Below are 21,021 nucleotides of genomic sequence, written 5' to 3' on the forward strand. Positions count from 1 at the left end.
CACTTGGGTCTGAGTAGTGGGGGTAGGCCAGTCTTGTACTGCTTGCACTTTACTGGGTAGAGGCTGTATCCTCCCTCCACCTACTTCATGTCCAAGATAGACCACTGATACTTGTCCAACCTGGCACTTACTGGCCGTTATGGTCAAGTGGGCCTTCTGAAGAGCATGTAGCACAATCCCAAGGTGTATACCCAGGTAGCACTGAAAACTACTATATCATCCATATATGCAAGACAGAATTCATCCAACCCATTCAACACATGATTGACAAGCCTCTGGAAGGTGGCAGGTGCATTCTTCAACCCAAAAGGCATTACCCTGAACTGGTAAAGACCTTCTGGTGTTGTGAAAGCTGCCTTCTCCTCGGCATGTTCTGCAAGAACTATTTGCCAATAGCCTGCAGTGTGGTCAAATGTGCTGAAGTACTAGCAGGCACCCAAAGTATTACTAGCTCATCTGTTCTAGGCAAGGGGTGTGCATCTGTCTTGGTGACAGCATTCGGGGCCCAGAGGTCCACACAGAACCTCAATTCAAAAGTACTGGCCTTTGGAACCAAAACCACTGGGCTGGACCAAGGACTACTGGAGGGTTCAATTACCCCAAGATTCAACATTTTGTTGACCTCTGTCTTTATGTAAGACCTTACTTTGTCTGTCATTCTGTATCCCCTACTTTTGGTAGGTACAATGTCTCCTGTGTCAATGTCATGTTTGCACCAAGGTGTCAAACCAGGGGACTGTGAAAACAAGAGGGAAAACTGCCTAAGCAAACTATTCACCTCAGCTTGTTGATCAGAAGTCAGGTGAGGGGCCACTTGGACACCCTCAATGGAGCTGTCTGAAGGACCGCTTTGGAAAAGGTTAGGGAGAGGTTCTGTCTCCTCTTCTTCAACATCTGAAGCCAGTAGCAGTGCAGCGATTTCAACTCTTGGGATGAATGCCTTCAGTCTATTCAAATGGAACCATTTTGGAGTCCAGCCCTTTCAAGGTTCACTAAATAGTTGACCTCAGCCAGTGACTCCACCACTGTGTAAGGGCCAGACCATTTGTCCTGCAAAGCTCTAGGCCTTATAGGATTTGTGATTAGGACTTTCTGACCAGGTGTGAAAGTGATGAGGGAAGCTTTCTGGTGATACCAATGTTTCACCAGAGGTTGCCCTGCCTTCAGCTTCTCACTAGCCAGACCCATCGGTAGTACCATCCTTTTTCTGAGCCCAGGCACATAGTCCACTATGTTGGTAGTAATAGGGGGACTGGGCATCTCCCATCCCTCCATGACTATGGCCAAGGGTCCCCTTACAGGGTGACCAAACAGAAGTTCAAGGGGATGAAGCCAACACCCTCTTGTGGTACCTCTCTGTAGGCAAACAGTAAGCATGGTAACAGAGATCCCATTTTCTTCTTTGGGGTTCTTCTAGAGCCCCAATCAAACTTTTCAAGGTTATGTTAAACCTTTCTACAAGACCATTTGTCTGTCGGTGGCATGCAGACGAAAACTCATAGATGAGACCACATTCCTTCCACATGGCCTGCATTTACTTTGAAATAAAGTTGCTGCCCCTATCAAACACAACTTCTTTAGGGAAGCCAACCCTAATAAATATACCAAGTAAAGCTTTTGCAACTGACTTGGCAGTCACAGTCTTCAATGAGATGGTCTCAGGATACCTGGTGGCATGGTCGACCAGCACCAGGATACACCTATTGCCTGAGGATGTTTGGTGGTCAAGGGGACCAACAATGTAGATCCCTACCCTCTCAAATGGTACACCCACAACAGGGAGTGGTACCAATGAAGTTTGGATTGTTGAGCCACGCTTACCAGAGAACTGGCAGGTGGCACAACTCCTGAAGTGACTTTCTACTTGCACCCCCATCTTGGGCCAGTAGAAGTGCATGGATAACCTTGCTTGGTTCTCTTGATTCCAAGGTGACCAGCAAGGGGCACTTCATGTGCCAGCTGCAAGAGGAAGGGTCTTACAGCAAGGGGAACCACCAACCTCCTATTGTCTCCTTCTGTAGACTCTTTAGGCTCACAATACAGGAGCCCACCTTCATAATACATCCTATGCTTCCCAGGATGTTCACCCTCAAGCTGGGAGCAGGCCTGTCTCCTTAGGCCTTCCAGAGATGGGCACTCACATTGGCCCTCACTGAATTCTTCCCTGTCAGGACCACCTTCTACTAATAAGTTTATTAGTTCAGGATGGTCATTGGGGTCAAACACTTCAGGTAACACCATTTCCTCATCAGGTTCTGGTGTTTGTCCAACTACCTCCACCTCATTGGTAGGTGAGTTAGGGGGAACATTCTCTTTCCCTCTTTTGGTTGTTCTGACTCCTTTAGCCTTGGGTTTCCCGTTTGGCTTGGGCACTGCAGTGGTCTAGGCCAGTGCTGCCCTTGTTTGGACCTTGTGCGGGGTCTTTCAGCTATATCTCCCACAAGCCCTTAAGCTCTGAGATCATTTCCCAGCAAGACCTTTCCTTGGACACTCCTCTGTGTGCTCACTGGAATCCTGACTGCAGTTCCATTTATAGTAAGATGTACAGGTATTACTGGGAACATGAGATGTGGGCCATCATCCAACTTAGTGGGTAACAGAGGAGGTTTGGCAACTTCCTCTGGATCTACCAAGGTAGAATCCACTACAGTTCGACTACACCAACTATCCCTAAGAGCTGCAGTATCTACTCCATTGATCAGCAAACTGTTTTTAAAGTAGTGCTTGGTATTATCTGGAAGCCTAGCATACGTCTCTGACACTTTAGGCTCCCAGGAACCCAGGGAAACTAAAACTACCTCAGCTTCTATCCCACTGGGGAAGGAGTCTAAGGAGAAGGATGCCCCTGTAATCTCTTCTTCCCCATAGGAGGAGAAGGCCAAATTAGCAGAGTGAACCCCCAAGGTTTTGACCTTACATCTGGGATCCCCCTTCATATGGACAGTTGCTCTACAAGCAAAACAAGATCCACTGGGTCTGTTTACATAGGGAGGCTTACTATAACCTGAGTTATGTTTTGGATGCTGACCTCCACTACCCTGTGAGTTCTCTTGTGACTTACCCTTATTTTTCTTTTTGTTGCCCTTCTGGGAGGATGTTTTATCAAATTCTCCACCCTCCTTATCTTTGGACTTTTCCCCCTCTTCCTGCTTACCAGGATGGGTCTTGTCCTTATGGGACACTCTATGTGACACCCACAAATCTGCTGCTATGGCAAGCACCTTAGGATCTAACTCTTTTGAATCTTCCAAATGCTGCTTAGGCTCAGGGGAACAAGATGCAAAAATATGTTCAAGCATGACAAGACATATCATACCTTCAAAGGTGGAGACCTTATAACCTTCAACCCAGCCGGTCAAGTTTTTTAAGGATTCAGTTACAAAAGATACCCAAGTACCTCCTTCTTTCTTTTTGTACACTCAGAATCTCTTAAAGTATTGGGCAGGAGTCTTTCCAAACTTTAAGATGAGAGTTTGCTTCAACATTGCAAAATCTGCTCTCTCAGCTTTTGACTTTTCCATAATGGCACTGCAGCCAGAATGGGGTAGTCTGCTAAGTTACCAGTATTCAAACACAAATTAGGATGGGAGACCCACACTTTTGAGATTCTGGATAATTTTTGTTTAATCTCTGAATGTTGATGATGATACATATAATATACCAATTGTTAGCATAATAACAGACAGGCGGACAGTTGTACTTTTGATATGTAGGTGTACCACTAGGTACCACCCTCAAGAGTTTGGAGGGTGCAAGCCTTCTGGTGGTGCAAGATCTCTTGGATACACAGTTAACAAGGGTTTACAACACAAGAGTGAATGCAGCCCAGGATCTCAGTTGGTCCATGATTATTGTCATAAGGAAAAAAACACAACAACAGGTGTGTACAAGTATGCAAGGGGTGGAGTTGTGTCATAGATTGACACTGTAGTGTTTCAGCCACAGGGTGCGAAGACTGGACGGAGGTGACTGGGATGGCCTTCTTCAGGATGGAGGTGAAGGGATGAAACAGTGTCCGTGGGGTATCTGTGGGATTCAATGACAGATTGTTTAGGAGGAGTGGAATCACCAGAGTTAATTGGTGATTTGCGCAACTTATTAGTGACCAATTAGTGTCAGGACATCTTCCTTTAATCGTGGTGTTGGGTCTCTGGCTAGTTTTTTTGTAGGATGTAGTGTCAGCCAGGAGTCTGGAACATTCTTGATTATAGTCGTTGGTGTTCATGAGAACGATACCGCCGCCTTTGTCAGCGGGTTTGATGGTAATGGTGCGGTCACTGTTGAGTTCTTTCAGGGCTTTCCTTTAATCTTGTTTCAGGTTGTCTTGGTAGAAATTCTTTTGTGAGAGTCCTTCGGTAACTGTTTTTAATACAATTTTTTCAAAAGTGTTAAACTCCCCTGGGATGGTATGTGGGAGAGGTACAAAGGTGGATCTTGGTCTGAGGCCAGTGTGGTTCTCTTGAATACGTTCTTGTACAGGTTCAGCAGATTTGTCTTGTGCAGGGTTCTGTGGGATGTACACCTCAAAAAGATATTTAAGGCGGGTGGTCCGGAAGAATTTCCTGAGATCTGCTTCAGCTTGGAATGAAATAGCTTTTGTGGCAGGGACAAAAGAAAGATCTTGTTCCAGAAGGGCTTCTTCTGCGTGGTTGAGGGTTCTTGTAGAGAGGTTGAAGATAGGTATAGTTTTTGAGGTCGTGGTATAATTTCTTGGAGTTGGTGTTGGTATCATGGTTGATTCGAATACCATTGCCTGGTCCGCATGTATTGGCCTGATTGTTGCGTCGCCTCTTGGGCCGTCCCCGTTGTCCCCCTCTTTGAAAAAAAGGATGTTGGCGGGGTGCTGTTGTTCTGCTGCCAACTTGTGTGCTGGTGTTACTCCCACTGGAAGATCCCGAACTCCCTGAGAAGTTGACGATCCTGTTCCGTCTATTATAGTTATTGAATTGTCGTTGTTGTAATTCGACGTAGTAGTTCTCCCTTTTCTATGGGTAGGTTTTCTCTTCTGCATAGTTGGTCAGGTCTTTCTTACATTTTTTAAACTTTTCGATCTATCGTGATTTTCTTGAACTTCTCCACTTCTTCTAGTTTATCAAGTTTGAGTTTGGCGTCAGTGATGGTGGTATCATCTGCAAACTTTTTTTCAAGGGCTGCTAGTTCTTCTCTTTGTTTCTTGCATTCCTCTTCCGATGTATCGATGATAAGGATTTTCTAATCACGGCTACATTTGTTGCCCACTCCGCTAAAGTTGATTTTAAACTCAGGGTTATCAGTGAACACTCTCGGGATATTTTTAACCTGTAGCCCCTCTGGTATGATGCCCACTTTAAGGTACTCTAACATAAAAGTACTGTGCATCGCCGTGCGGATGAGCTTCTTCTTTTTCTGGTTGATGGCACCTAGTGCGTCTTTGTTGGATCCTTGTTCTAAGGCACCTCCTTGTGATCCAATGGAGGTGGTTGTGCCTAAAAGTTTCCTGAAATATTCGTCAGTGTAAGACACTATACTGGTATAATAGAGTATAGTTGTTAATCCATACTCGGGATATAGCTAGCCCTCCAACCGTGGGTTGTGCTAGGAACAGGTCGCCTGGCTAGGTCCTGATATGCCCAGGTGGGTGAACGTATATTCAAAAAAAAAATCAGGATGGGAGACCCACACTTTTGAGATTCAGTATAATTTTAGTTTAATCTCTGAATTTTGGTGATGATACATATAATATATCAATTGTTAGCATAGACCCCGGTTCCAGATATGGTTCTTTGGACTAATTCCATCAGCAATAGTGGCCACTGGGCCACCGCCTTCACCTAACTTCCTGCATGGTCGAAAACTCTCAGAAGCCCTTACCGCGCACTGCTTGTCGGCTCACGGTAAGCTTCTGTTCACTGGTGCTTACTCTTTGCACCTGTCCTGACACTAATTGGTCACTAATAAGTTGCGCAAATCACCAATTAACTCTGGAGATCCCACTCCTCCTAAACTATCTGTCATTGAATTCCACAGAAACCCCACGGACAGTGTTTCATCCCTTTACCTCCATCCGGAAGAAGGTCATCCCAGTCACCTACGTCCAGTCTTCGTACCCTGTGGCCGAAACACTACAGCGTCGATCTATAACACAACTCCACCCCTTGCATACTTGTACACACCCGTTGTTGTGTATTTTCCTAATGACAATACACATGGACCAACTGAGGTCCTGGGCTGCATTCACTCTTGTGTTGTAAACCCTTGTTAACTGTGTATCCAAGAGATCTTTCACCATCAGAAGGCTTGCACCCTCCACACTCTTGAGGGTGGTACCTAGTGGTATACCTACCTATCAAAAGTACAACTGTCCGTCTATCTGATTTTATGCTAACAATTGATATATTATATGTATCATCACCAAAATTCAGAGATTAAACTAAAATTATCCAGAATCTCAAAAGTGTGGGTCTCCCATCCTGATTTTTTTTTGAATATACGTTCACCCTCCTGGGCATATCAGGACCTAGCCAGGTGCCCTGTATTAATACCTGCTAAGTAACTAGGATATTTTATCAGCATTGTCAACCTGTTGAACTTCACATGCATACTCAAAAGTATTTAGCCAGTCCATAATGTCATTCTTTTCCTTAGGAAACCTTGGATGAGAGGAGGTCCCAGACCCATGTCCAGGACCCTTGGATCCATTGGCAACCTGAAGCTTGGCCAGTTCCAACTGGTGATCCCTCTCTTTCTGTTTTTCTGCCTGCTCTATCTTTAGCTTGGCCATGTCCAAGCTCATCCTACATAAACAGCAGTTCTTGCTTCTTGAATTGAAGCATGGCCTCACCATCAGCACTGGTAGAGGAAACATTGGACATCACATCTTCCAAATCCTCATGGGTCCCATGAGCGAGTGCAGCGGCAGAATTTCCAGTTCTGCCTGTGGGAGCAGCCCCACCTCCTTCTGCAATGTCATCAGAAGATATGGCACTAAGCCGAGCTGCTTGCCATTCCATGATTCTTTGGATCATGTTCATGTTTGTACTATGAGCAGAGACACCTCTTTCAGCAAACATCTTTCTCAGTGTTTCAGATTTAGAAGCATTTAAGGTTAACAAGGTACTTGTTTCCATATTGTTAGATAGGAGTATGGCCCTTTTCAGGTATACTACAACAATTCGCTATGTGTCCTGGTTAGGAATAACTTAAAAGGTCTTCACTAGTGTGCAACACTGGATACCTTTAGTCCTATCCCACCGCTGTACACCAATTTGTAAAGATGGATTTATGAACTCTGACCTGGTGGGCAGAGGTTCAGAAGGCCAGTCTAGTTTCTTGGAACAGGGTAACCTCTGGGCAAGCCAGACCAATCAAGGTAGCTATGGAAGGCGGTCAAGAATAGGTCTCAGAAGGGGTGAGGGTGACTGAAGGACCTCGATGAGCACACACAGCAAGGACACTTACAAATTACTCCCAGACAGGTGTTATATCAAAAATATAGACACATTTATTACAATGCCTTTGTAACTCTGACCATAGCAAATGAATCACAGTAACACTCAGTAAACCAACACAAAACTATCAATACAATGTATATGCAAGACCCTTGGGGCCTAAATGGTTATATGCAAAAAATATGTTTACCGCCTAGAGGGGAAGGAAACAGGCAGTGCAGGTAGTCTTTTGGCCCCTTCGACATCAACAACACACCTAGCTAAGAGGCAGTCCAAGCCCTAAGAAGAGGGAAGCCTTGTGCTCAATATTACATGCAGTGCAAGCACACACTGTTGTTCCAATGGGCAAAACGGGGTCTCTACAGGGGTCTCTAGCAGCTCAAGAAGGTGGGTGAGGCATTGAAGAATAGATTTCCACTATTCAGGGAGTACCTCCACTTGGAGGCAGAGGCAGTTCCAGAGTTCAGGAATAGTTAGCAAGTTCACACTAGCAGTGGAAAGGAGAGGGGCCCTCAAGGGCCACTTGTGCGTAAAAAGGGGCCCTGGCGCTAGGGGCCACCGATTAGTGTTGGAAGTACTCACCAATCCCAGCCACACTCGGACCCAAACTTCACCAGTTCAGTCCACTTCGCTTACAGGTTCGAACACAACAAAAAGGACGTCTCTGTGGCTTTCAGTTCTGAAGATACAGTGATGATTCCTAAAAGGGACGGTGGCGATTTCTCCGCTTGGGGTGGATGAATTGACCCAGTTTCACTGCAGCAGGCTTCAGGGGCAAGAGGGTCACAAATGCAGTGCACCTGCAAAGGATGTTGCCGTGGCAGGGCAACACGGTAACCACGTATGCTACGTTCCTGGCGTACTCATCTCACTTAAGACCTGGGAATGCCAAGTATACGAAATTCGGTGTGAGGGTGCCGCGGACAAGGAGCTAGCAGTTTACCAATGTTTGAAGGCCTCCTCAAAACGGTGGTGGTGACAGAGCAAAGCAACTGGATAAGCTGGTCAGCCCAATAGTTGGTCCCACTATTCTAATGGGTTGAAGCGTCTTTGCAGACCTTCTAGGATGATCAGATGCAGAGGGGTCCCACGGGACGACAGCAGCTTCAGGGTGCCAAACCTTCCAGTGGGTCACCAGCAGTTCCTCGTCTCAGCTTTGTAGTTTCCAGATACTTGGTTCCTATCCTTCGTTCAGTGAGAACTCCAGAGATCAACGTGGTATGGGTGTTTTTGGCCTCCTCTTATACAAAGTTCCCTTTGCGCCAAAACGAAGAGGACCCAATGGGAGATCTGTTCACAAACACACACTCCATACGTGGACCAATCACAGACCACGGCGATCCCAGTCATTCATGGCACTCCAGACTCTCTGGCAACCAGGATGTGTATTGGACTCAGACGTTCAAGCCCACATCCTGGAGGCACACAAACAAGGCATGCAGAAGCCCGCGAAAGCATTGCGTTTCTTGGAAAAATGCATGACCAAATAAGGACGGACCCGGGTCGACTCGACCTGGAGAAGGTAAAGGGGAAAGAAGGCCAAAGGACAGGACAAAGAACCTCGTGGCATGGCAATTTTGCGGCCAGGCCACCTATCTGTGCTAAACGTGGTTAAAGCGGTTAACATGGAAGGAAAGGGTTAAAAATAATGCGAAAAGATAGCTGCCACCAGCCCTGTCCATGACACATATGCACATCTCACAAAAACTCCATCGGGAGTATCTAGGGTCTTTGGAAAATGACTACAGACCCAAGTACACTGTACTGAAAGGTACATTGTGCACGTGTTACATGTGGCAGAAAAGCTGGTACATTGGAAAACGACTAAGGGAAGCAATGTCTCCCAGTAATGACTTCTTAAGGGCATGTCAGTTGCCCCATTAAAAGTGAGCAAAAACCCAGAGGAGTGCAGCAGAAGGCTGTGCTTCTCTGTCAAAGTCAGTCTGTGGTGTCTAAACAGCAGCACAATGTTTGGGGGTGTACACATGGAGGGAAAATAACATACATTTATGAAATCTTTCCTAACAGTGGGATACTGCCCAACTCTTGATGAGTCCAACTAGTGTTTCAGTGTTTCTTTGCACCATTTGTATTACAATTTCATTTGAACTGATTCTACAGCCCTCTCTCCCTCCTAAGAAATGCCTGGCTGCAATGTCTATGCTACCCTGAAATCAGGTGTTACAGCCTTATACTAAGAGTGGAGACTTGTACTGTCTCAGTTGAATGGTTTTACTAAGCCCTTAGTTGGACTTCAAAAAAAACTGTCCTAACAGGGACTACACGTAGCCCCTTCCCGCTTTCCATGGCGGCTAATTGGGGTACGGAGATGCGCCAGGAAAAGCCCTGTTCCAGGCCACAGCAGAAGGTAAGAGGGGAGTAGGGCTTTAAATATGTAAAAAAGTGGGCAGGGTAATAGGGTGCGGGGAACGCATTTACCTGATTCCTGTCGAGGGAAGATGGCGGCCTCCCACTCCGATGAGGCTGGAGCAGGGTCTTTTCCTGTGTGATAAGGACTCTGTTCCAAGCCTCCTTGTTGGCCGGTAGCCTGCCACACCCCTCACTGTGTACTAATACTTGATAATTTAAAAATATGCTCACATCTCAGAAGCAATTTTCAGAATAAGAACCTTGTGAATGTGCCAAGCCTTTAAGGTCCCACTGCTTGTGTTTTTTTCAGCCTTTGATCCACAGATACAGGAAGCATAGCAACACCATCCCTCTGTCCAGGCCTTCCACATCTAGGCCTAGACCCTGCCATCTATTCTAAAGGGCCCCGTATCAGAAGGACACCGTGGTGCCCAATTGCAGGAAAACTATCTGCAGGCCCTGAGTATCAGCCCAATGTGGCTTCCTTGTGAGCAGCCCAAAAAAATGCTCTACCTAACAATAATTTCCTCTATGTTGATTCGAATTAATGTTATGAAAAAAATCCTCTAATAAGATGAAGCGAAACCAAAATACTTATCAACTATAAATGTTTAATATATCCTTTGAAAGTGTTGAACAATAATGCATTTTACGCATCTGGTGCAATTAATCTTCAGCATTTTGCATTGTCAACATATGTTTCAACAACAGGTGATTACCAGCCTTGTGACAGTTTAATGCCCCCCAAATAAGGGCCCAGGCCACCAATCACAGTGACTGTGGGGTTTAGCACGGGAGAGGTAGAGGGAAGGAGGAGGAGAATAGAAAAGTCCTAAGGTGCTTGCAGAACTTGAGGCGATCTGTCTAAAGGCGGGAAGAAAGGGGGATGCGGTTCCAGAGGAGGGAGCCAGACTAGGAAAGGTAAAGGCTGCCTGCTCTCTGCTTAGAGAAGAGATTGATGACGAGAGAGCTGGAGTCAGAGGATCAGAGGGATCTGGAAGGAGAGTATTTGGTGAGAGCAAGTTGCAGACATTGTGGCCCCTGGGCCCCGACAGCCTTATGGATAATGCAGAGGGATTTCAATTTCATCTTTGCCGCAACCGGGAGCCAGTGGACAGATTTTGGGGCTGGAGAGATACAGTCCTTGGGCTTGAGGCCAAGGATAAGTCTTGCAACCCTATTCTGGATTATCTATGGGGTCAGAGAGAAGATGAAGGTTGATTAAAGAAGAGGCTGTTACAGTAACCCAGCTGGGAGAGTACCAGAGCTCTGAAGACATTAAGCTTCTGGGGAAAAGTGGGGAAAGGGAAGATGCCTCTGAGGAGGTAGAGTAGGAAATTGACTTGGCAAGGTACACAATGCGAGGAATGAAATAGGGAGAGGAGTCAAAGATAACTCCCAGCTTTATGGTTTCAGAGGAATGAGAGTGGGGAGTGCCCATCGAGGGTGGCCAGAGTGAAGGGAGAAAAGAGGGAACAGGAGTCCAGATAGAAAGAATCTGAGTCTTGCTGCAATTGAGACATGGATCATTGGAAGTACACCAAGACTGGATGGAGGACAGGCAATCTGGAATGACAGAGCAGAGGGTAGACTGAAGAAGAGTTGGGTGTCATCTGCATAACACTGGATGCGCAGGGAGAATGTGTAGATAAGGTGAGCAAGTAGGGCGAGATAGGTATTAAAGAGCCAAGGGGAAATGATAGAGCCCTGGGGAATGCCACAAGTGGAGATTGAGGGGGTGAGGAGAAAGAACCCAGAATAACCTGGGGGGGTGGTCAGTGAGGAAGGAGGTCAGCCAATGCAGTGCCCACTCTGAAATACCAAGGGTATTATGGAGCCATTTTGTGAGGATGGATAGGTTGACCATGTCAAAAGCAGAGGAGAGATGGAGTAGAATGAGAACAGCTGGTGCAGAGTCAAGAGATGCAAGAAATTCTTCATGGGTGTTCAGGAGAGCAGTTTTCATACCTCTGGTTGCTCAGAATCCATATTGATGGTCGTGCAGTCAACCAACAAGTTCAGTATGCTTGGTCAGTTGGGGGAAGACCAACTTCTCCAGAGGTTTCCCTTGGAAGGGAGTGGCAGAGATAGAGCAGTAATTAGCCAGACACGAGGAGTCGGTGGAAGACTTTTTCAGGGGTGGATGCACAAATGAGTGCTTGAGGGAAGAGGGAAGAGGGAAAAGAGCGATTGGCAAGATAATGATTACATAAGTCAGCGGGTGAAGGGGCAGAGGAGCCACTATTGTTCTTAAAAGTTCTGGAAGAATGGGGGAGACCTGTTTGAATGAGACCTTCATAGCGCGGGCAACTTTAGTGACCTCGTCCGATATGATAGCATAGAAGGAGGAAAGATTGGATTGGATGGGGCGGTGGAAGGGCAGAGGATGGCAGGGGGATAGTAGGAGGGGAGAGGGAGGAAGAGAGAGAACTCAGGATGTCCTGAGTTTTAGCAGGGAAAAGATCCAAGAAAGAAAGCATTATTGCTAGTACATAGTAACATAATTATGACATTTAACGTTAACCCTTCTGGATGAAAAAAGAAGAATCTGAACCCTTATTATTGTTATTTTGTTGCAAGGGCTGCAATCACTTTTGGGAACTTTGGTGCCCAGCAGGCAGGCAGTTGTTTCATATAAGAAGTACAGGGCTTAAATAGGTACCATGAAGTTACTATTCTCATATTGAGTAGTCTAACCTAACATATTTTCATGCTCACAGATGATAGAAAACAGATATAAATAACAGTCCATGTAATCCAAAACAGAAACTATTATCACTAGTGTATTTATATTTTTCAGAGGTGGGATCGAGTTCCTATGTATAACAGTGATGTGGATTTCCCATAGCTTCACCACCCAGCTCAATGGCAGTCTCCCACCTGTCAATAAGATTATAACCAATAATAGGGACAATAAAAGAGAAGATTAGTAGCACTGGCACACTCAAGAAAATTAAAGTATTACAAGCACCTACTATAAAAGTACTAATATGCAAGTCTAAGACTGATGCTAAGATATCTATCATTTACATACACCCCAAATGCAATGCCAACTGCACCGAAGAATAGAACAATTTCGTTATCAGCATTCTAGACACCTCTTACTAGGAATTTATCATGTGGGATATTAACCTGCCTTTAGTATTTATTGAGGATAGCCAAGCAGCCTAATTAATGCCAGCCATATCAGAACCAACGTTATACATTGGTCAGTATCTTCTACCCACTGGGAAGAGCATGCTTTGCACATCTTGAACAACAATATCCCATTAATTCAACCTCTTAACATATCCGTACCTTGGTTTGATCATAAGTTTATTATGGCATCATGGGTACACAGAGCTAAAACCATAGAGAAAAAGACTACAAAGACATTCTATGAAATGATTAGGCCCATGGACATAGTGAATGCCACCACGGTCCATACTACATTTAATCCTCAAACAATGTTGCATGCCACCTCTAAACCGCTAATCCTTCTACTAAGTGAAATAGAAGGTCAAATATCACAAGCACTAGGTATTCTCATTACTATAAATATAAATAACATATATTCACCCCTAAAGGAAGCAGCTTGATGCTAATCCCAATGATCAAATAACACATTGACCTGAAAAGAAGATACACTTAATTTTGGACAGTGGAAAACGTATTTTGAAATCCAAGTTAGAGGCTGCCACATGATGATAATAGGAAAAAGGAAACCACCAAGACAATGAAGACCTTTAATGTTTTAGGAGGTTAAGATCACACTCCCCTAAGCCCTGAGGAGCTTATTTTGTGCCATGCTCTAGCAGACAAGTGCTTCTGTTCCTGCCTACATCCGCATTTCAATCATAATGCACAAACACACTGACACAGCAAGCCTACTCTGCCAGACCAAGCTTAAGGCCACCTTCACACAATTCAATACCTGCTCAACATAGGACATTTGAAAAATAGATAAATCCTTAAAGGTTCAGGTTCAGGTTAAATGTTCTGGTCACACTTCCCCCATCCTCTCCCTTGCACTTTCCCTTCTCCTTCCTCCTGCACATTTCGTTCTCGCACTTGCATGAGCTGAATGACACAAGATATAGTAAGATCATTTGTCTTGTCTTCCCTGTGTATGCCCTCCCTTGTCTTGTGGCACCTAGAAAGACTTGTGTACATTTGCATTATAAATGCCACATCATAACATATCATATCATACCCAAACTGCCTATTCTCAAGCCTACCTGATTACAAAATGCATTGACTGCATCACTACACTTATCACTAACATCTTCAACACCTTGCTAGTTACTGGATTTATTCCACCATCCTTTAAGTATGCCACAGTCTTTCCCCTCCTCAAAATAGTTCTACATACCCCACGATCATCAATAGTTACCACCCACATCATATCCAAAGTATTAGTGAAATAGGTAACTAAACAGTACAGGCAAGCCTTCCAACTTTTAGATGAAAAGCAATCAGGTTTTAAATCATTCAGGAATAAAGGAGCACTGAAACAATTCTCTTATTCATTTTGGAAGAGACATTACATGCCCCAAGTATAACAAATCTGCATTCCTGATCATTCCAGATCTATCTGTGACATAATACAATTGACCACAATATTCTTCTAGACAGACGTCACCATAACGTAGTCACCAAGGGAACCGCTCAAACATGACCTTCCTCAAGGAGCACAGCGTGGTTGTTAAACTGGGCAAGGTTTTATTCCATCTAAAGGTGCTAGAAGATGATATTTCCTTGGATCTTCAATGGGTAAATAAAACTATTATCATCCTTACTCCAAAAAGTCTCCTTATCATTCCAACTTTACACGGATTGTACCCAAATCACCCTTAACCTCAACAATACCACTGAAGAGAATGTCTTGAAACTGGGCAGAACTACTTGAATGCCCTGAACAACCTCTTCCTGAACACAAATGAGACACAAGTCTTGTTCTTCAATTCATACGTCCCCAACAGTCTTCCATTCCAATGTCCCAAATCCCCAGGACTTGGCGTAAACTTTATTGTCAAGAACATTGACATTGTTAAACAATATTTTTGGTTAATGTATAATTCCCCCTAGTACAAAGCCCAACTCCACAATTCTGTGCTAGAAAAAGGGGGTTTGGTCAAAGCTTCCATTTATTTAAAAACATTACTTAAAGCTGGCACCCAAGCTTTGTGCAGGAGAAGTCACCCAATATTAAACAATCACAAAGTAGCTTGTACACAAAAAAGTAAATGATTAGCTTGATAGCTTGAATCCCACTATTTCCCAGGTAGAAACATCATTATGCATAAGTCAAATCTCTGTTCTGTACTGAATAGCAATAGACATTCCATACTTTATTTTGCCTATTGTTGGCCATCTCTAAATTACACCTTAAGTTACATTTGTGAATTTATGAATTGATCAAAGAACTTTGCATTCACCAAAATACCAATAATTTATGGAATCAGAGAACCGTTGCATAGAGAAATTAAATTAAATATATCATGTTAAATCAGTTTACATCTATCAATTCCCCATAGTGTAAGTGTGGGGTTGTGGGTTTCTATCCTATGCATGTAATTGAATGTGGGCTTTCATGCATTGCATAAATACTTTGCAGGATGGGGCTAGAGAAGCAGAATCAATCATCAGGCTATTTCTACTCACCTGCCTAACAAGGGAGAATGGTTTGATCCTTTTATTTGACAGATGTAAGTGTCCCTCACCTCTACCTCACCAATAGAGTTCCACTGTGCAATTGCAAAAATGTGGTTTATATGGGATTTACATTTGCATCATTTTTATGGGAATAAAAATGGAATAATTAAACTTGACCTCATTCCCCATTCCTTACTAAGTAGCTATGTCCTTCACATAAAACACATCATCAAGCAGATTTTCATTTGGCTATTGTATTGACCTCTTCTTGTCACAGCGAACTGTTTCTGTAACAAAACATTGGTTGCGATTTAAGGATTTTTATATACAAAAGATTGCGAGGCAGCATTCATGAAAAGCTATTTCTATCCTTGTGGAAACAGTTCAGGATTGTTTTCTGGTCTGGATTAAAATGACATCTCACTTGATTTTACATGCAGTGAGATTGCCGTGTTAATTTCCCATTGAATCAATGCAATTTGGTATCTCCTTTCCAAACCACTGCCATTCCTGGGACTTGGAAGCATAGCCAGCAGAGACACTCAAGTATTCCCAGGGAAGTCTCAGTCAGGAGCCTCCACCTGGTCCCTTCCTCCTTTTTTTGGAACAATCAGGTCTGCCTCAAGTTAAATTAATTCCAGATCCCACATGAACAAGGCCAGATCATCTTCAGCACTCGTCCTATAGGAAGAGTAGGTGTTTCTTCTGCAGCTTTTACCAGAGCCCAAATCCTATGTCCTCTGTGCTCCCACTTTTTAAAGTGTAAATTATTCCCATGTTCATGTCAAAATTATGTCACACTGTGTGATTGGGACAAACCTTCTATTGTCCTGCCTCATAGTCAGACACTCTTATTGAATACAACCCCCCAATCGTCATTGGATTTTTCTATGTTTGTGACGAAAAAGAAAAGGTGGGAGCCCAACAAGCTCCTTTTTACAACATTGTGTTCCATAATTCACTGCAGGAACCTTCCACCTTAATGAGATATGGAACACTGTACTCTCATCAAAGACATGCGCCGGCATAAGCAACTTTCATTTGTGCAATACATATTCAGAATTCTATTAATGTTAATCATTTCATAATGTTTAATAAGCATAGGGCATTTGAATATATATTAAAGAGGAGACTCCAGCTTCAAAACACAGCATCTCCCATCTTTGGGACTGATAGTGTTTCAAGGTTATGAGCCAAATTTGGTTCTACATATAATATGATATTTGAATTATGCCCTGCATTTACCCTATGAACAACACATCATCCTTCAGTACATGACTCGTAAAAGTCTATATAATGGGTTCAGTTAAAGATTGATTTGAAACAAGGTGACAGGCATTCTTTTTCGTCCTGCATTAGCATAACAGAGTGCAAAAGGTGCCACTTTTAATTGAATATTTTGCTTTTTAAGCTCAACAGTAAAACAAACAGGTTCAGACCAGCACGTGTTATTTAAATCAATACAAAAGGACCACTGTTTTTTTTTTTTAACATATTTACACTATAATATATTATGGAATGTCCACCATATTATATCAACTGTACAATCATTGAATTGTTACAAAGGCGTGTTGGAGCACCTCTACTGAGAACAAACATGGGTCAATAACCTGTTCTATGGAATGTATTCCGCTCAGGAGGGTCTACAATCATGTTTAAGCTCACTGCACCCTTCACAGAGCAAAAATATCCATTTGCATATCAGTCTTTGCCCCACCCACAAGAGCAGTCCAGCACCGAAATGCTAATCAAATCTCCTCTGAACAAGAGTTCCAGAAGATAACCCAGGCACGTTTTGTCACCTAGTCGGGCCTCATCAGTGAGGTGAAGCTGAGCCTCTCTAAGACACAGTGAGCAAGGGGGGCACATCCATAATATTGCAGAGACTTCACAGAAGAAATGCATGATTGTTTCAAAGGTGTTGCAGAAGATATATACATGTACAAGCATTACGTTTTTATTTAACATGCTATTATAGTCAGTTAGTTTTAGAACTTAGGACACTTTGCAATGCATCTAAATACAATATAATATCAGAAGGGAGACGAAGACACAAGGAAGTGGAAACAAAAGTACAACAAAAGCGTCATGATACATCAAGATGGACAGAAAGTATAGCATTTCGGGTGGGCAATCATCCAGGAAAGTGCTAACCCATACAATAAATATGTTCTAATTTCCAGCGTTACCTGTGCAGTCAACGTGCCCTCAGTTATATCATATACTGTGACATGAACCATTTACAGAAAATATGAGTCTCTCTGCAGAATCAGTTTCACTCTATGCAGTTTACCGAAAACGTAGCTGCACATTATCTTAATTATACATTACTTGCGAGAGCCAAACCTCCCCCCTTGAGGCAGTCACTCCACCCACCTGGGGCTCTGGCAGATTTTGCAGCCTGGAAGAGTGCCATTCCTTTTGCATGGGTTAAGGAATTTCCCGCACTTTTGGGCAAGTGAACACTCTACTGAGCACCTTATAGGTTTACTTCTAGTAAGCACCATTGTCTACAACCGGAATGCCTAGAAATAGAATTGTATCGTTCTTGGGTAAATGATCAATAGTAAATGGCATATCACAGTTTCCTCACTAAAACAACAAGCATTTACAAGTATGGTGCCTCTCTATATCCCCAATAGCGGGACACAATTAATGATGTTACTTATACATAGCATGCGTCTGTATGTATTTATTGAAAAGCTAACATGAGTATTAAAAATAACATACTGGAACAAGCAATTGCAATATAGGCAATGATGTGCTTGAATACAACCTAATAGCCTGCTCTTCTCCTATTCAATTGTACTTTTTAAAGCCAACAGCTAACCATCAACATGTTTGGACACACGACATCTGACACTGAAACAACAACAAGCATTTACAATGGCAATAACGTGCCTCTTTATACTCATAATATATGAACACCACAAATGTTCTCACACTTCCAAATTAACAGTATGTTTTCTCTATTCTAGTGATTATATACGAGGATGAAAAATGTATTATCTAGTGAGGCAACAATAAAGGCAACAATAAATTGCCAATATAGGCAATTGAATACAATACTGGTATCCTGCTTTCCTCCTGCTCACTCCAACTGTTCCAAAGTCTACAGCCGATCATCAATGCGAATAGTCATCTAAAATAGGACAAGGTGACACTAAAGCTCTACTTACATTAATGCTGTCAGGAAATCAGGAAAGGCGATCCAGAAGTCATGTGATTTCACTTCAGCCACAGCAAACCTATGAAAAGGAAAAAAAATGAATACGAAAAGGCGATATTCAAAAAAGCAATGCAAATCTATGAATACAAATACAAATAAACCAAACAACATTTTTAAATGGTGGTGTGCCCACACTTGTACCTCAGGTTAACTAAAAAAAAAAAAAAAAAAAACATCAGTTGGTAGCTAAGTAGCAAGCCCAATCTACTATTCAGTTCAAGACAATGGAAAATGGAAAAATTGAAAATAGGTCATAAAACCTTAATTCAATCTCTCACAAACTACCAATGATTTAGAAGCACAGTGTAGATTCAAATGAACCTGATCATTTATCTGGGAAGCTGCTAGTCCTATCTACTTCCATTTGTAACTCGGCCCCCACCAGCATGGATCTGCTTCCAAAGGGTTCAAGATCTTCTATTAACTTACTGATCGGCTTGGCAGGGGGGAAGCTCCCCCCCCTCCTCGACAGAGACAACAGTGCAAACATTTCAGAGTGGTCTGGGACTTTTCCCCCCAACTGCTGCCCATCAGCAAATAATTCTTCTGCAGCTACTCTTTTGCACCTATTTTTAAAAATGACCAGTTAATGGGTGGGTCGCAGTATAACTTAATGGCTGCTGCCATGCCATCCCATGTTGGGCTTTTGGTGGAGGGACCTGCTCTCATTCAAGGATTACAGTGCATTATCAGTGGGCCATGGAGGCCCTATTAAAGTGGCTACTTAGTTCTTGCTGCCTTCTTTGACTAGTCTAAATATGATTTAATTTCCATTACATATTTAGAAGACAAATACTCATATTTAGAAACAAATCAACATAAACTAAATATCTTTCTTCCAAAATATACACATTTTAATAAAAATAATAAAAATAAACATGTGTGCTGAATCCCCTTCCTACCTGCCGCACCCTGCACCCCACAGATGAGGCGCAACAAAATTGAAACATGTCCGGGATTGTTTGGATGTTTGTGCAGAATGGACTTGACCTAGAAGTTTGTGCTGTAGTGCTCCAATTAGTGGTGGCAGGACCAAGCCTGATTTGCATGTGGCTGGTCTCACTGGCGAAACAAAGATGGTGTGGAATGTTTCTCAGCACAGTGGGTTGAGATTAATTCACTACCTCCCATCCAACACATATTTTGGTTATGCACCGCTCACAAAGGAGGCCACATGGGTATATGTTGCAGCAAATACATTGTAAAAATAAATATCATATTCAAAACAGGCTACTTGTGTGCGTATGTGAACATGTTAGTAAAACATCATTTAATATGGCTTATAAACTGATCAGTCCCTGTGATTATATGAATTGTATGAAATATGGCACAGTCTGAGCTTTGACATAATCCACTCGATTCTTGTGGAATAGTTAGCACAGAATGCACACACCAAGCCAGAGCATTCACTTTTATGTAATCAACCAGGTGAGTTCATTTCAATGCTCCCCTTTAGTTCCAGCCACGAATACAATTACTAAAGTCTCTACAAGACGATATATTATTTGAGAAAGAGATTCATTCTAGCATGTAAGCATGCGTTTCTGCAAGAAAAACAATCTGATGATACAGTACTAATTGCGGAACCACCTTGTGTATTACAATTGTTGTTGGATACAGTTTTAGACTTTATGAAGGACTTAGACCATTGAAATCAACATCTCGAATTCAGCAGTAATGATTTGTCAGAATAATCTCTGTGGTAGGTGGACCACTATTTCGTTTTTATTAATGGTCAAAAACTGGAAGGGGCTAAAATATATAATTATCTTGATATGATGTTTGCTTCATACTTTCCGGGCAATAACCATTGCAATTAGGTGAGGAGTAATATGACAGTACATTGGTGGAATATTTAGTAAGGATTAATAAATGGTTTCCTTGTGGATGCTGTTGAGAGTTTATATATGTAAGGCTAAGGCATCCATGACATATGGAATGGGGGCTGGGGCTATGCAAATTGAGACACTGGGGGTCATTACGTGTTTGGAGGTAGCCATGGTGCTATTAGCGTTATGGCTGCCTCCAAAGTCGTGTCCGGGTCCGGGTTCCTTGAATGGGGACTTACCGGGTCATTCCAACCTTGGAGGACCCGGTAAGTCCCCATTCAAAATACCCATCCCCATTTACATTTGAACCCCCATAGGGCTCAATGGGAATGGGAAGGGAGCTAATAAAGAGCCCCAGCAGTAGATGGCAGGTGGGAGCGTGCTCGGGGTTCTGGGGGGCAGGAAAATGGCCTTCAGGGCAGGAGTGTGGTCTTCCGTGTGTGTACGCGTGGCCAGCTTGATACGGAGTGAATTTGCACGTGAAAAAAGTGCACGTCAGTGTGAAATCTGAGGAAAGGCCCTTGGCGTGGAA

The 21,021-nt window shown here is 43.3% G+C and overlaps 1 long non-coding RNA gene across 1 annotated transcript in view; it reads right to left on the minus strand.

The window, feature by feature from the left end:
* Window positions 1-21,021, minus strand: part of LOC138481128 (uncharacterized) — a 1,231,087-nt gene that overhangs the window by 891,234 nt on the left and 318,832 nt on the right. Inside the window, exon 2 of the long non-coding RNA XR_011274196.1 lies at window positions 18,611-18,679. This is a non-coding gene — a long non-coding RNA (uncharacterized lncRNA). The remainder of the gene's footprint in view (window positions 1-18,610; window positions 18,680-21,021) is intronic.

Source organism: Ambystoma mexicanum, chromosome 5p, assembly GCF_040938575.1.
Source record: "Ambystoma mexicanum isolate Mex_15411 chromosome 5p, UKY_AmexF1_1, whole genome shotgun sequence".
NCBI classification, from domain to species: domain Eukaryota; kingdom Metazoa; phylum Chordata; class Amphibia; order Caudata; family Ambystomatidae; genus Ambystoma; species Ambystoma mexicanum.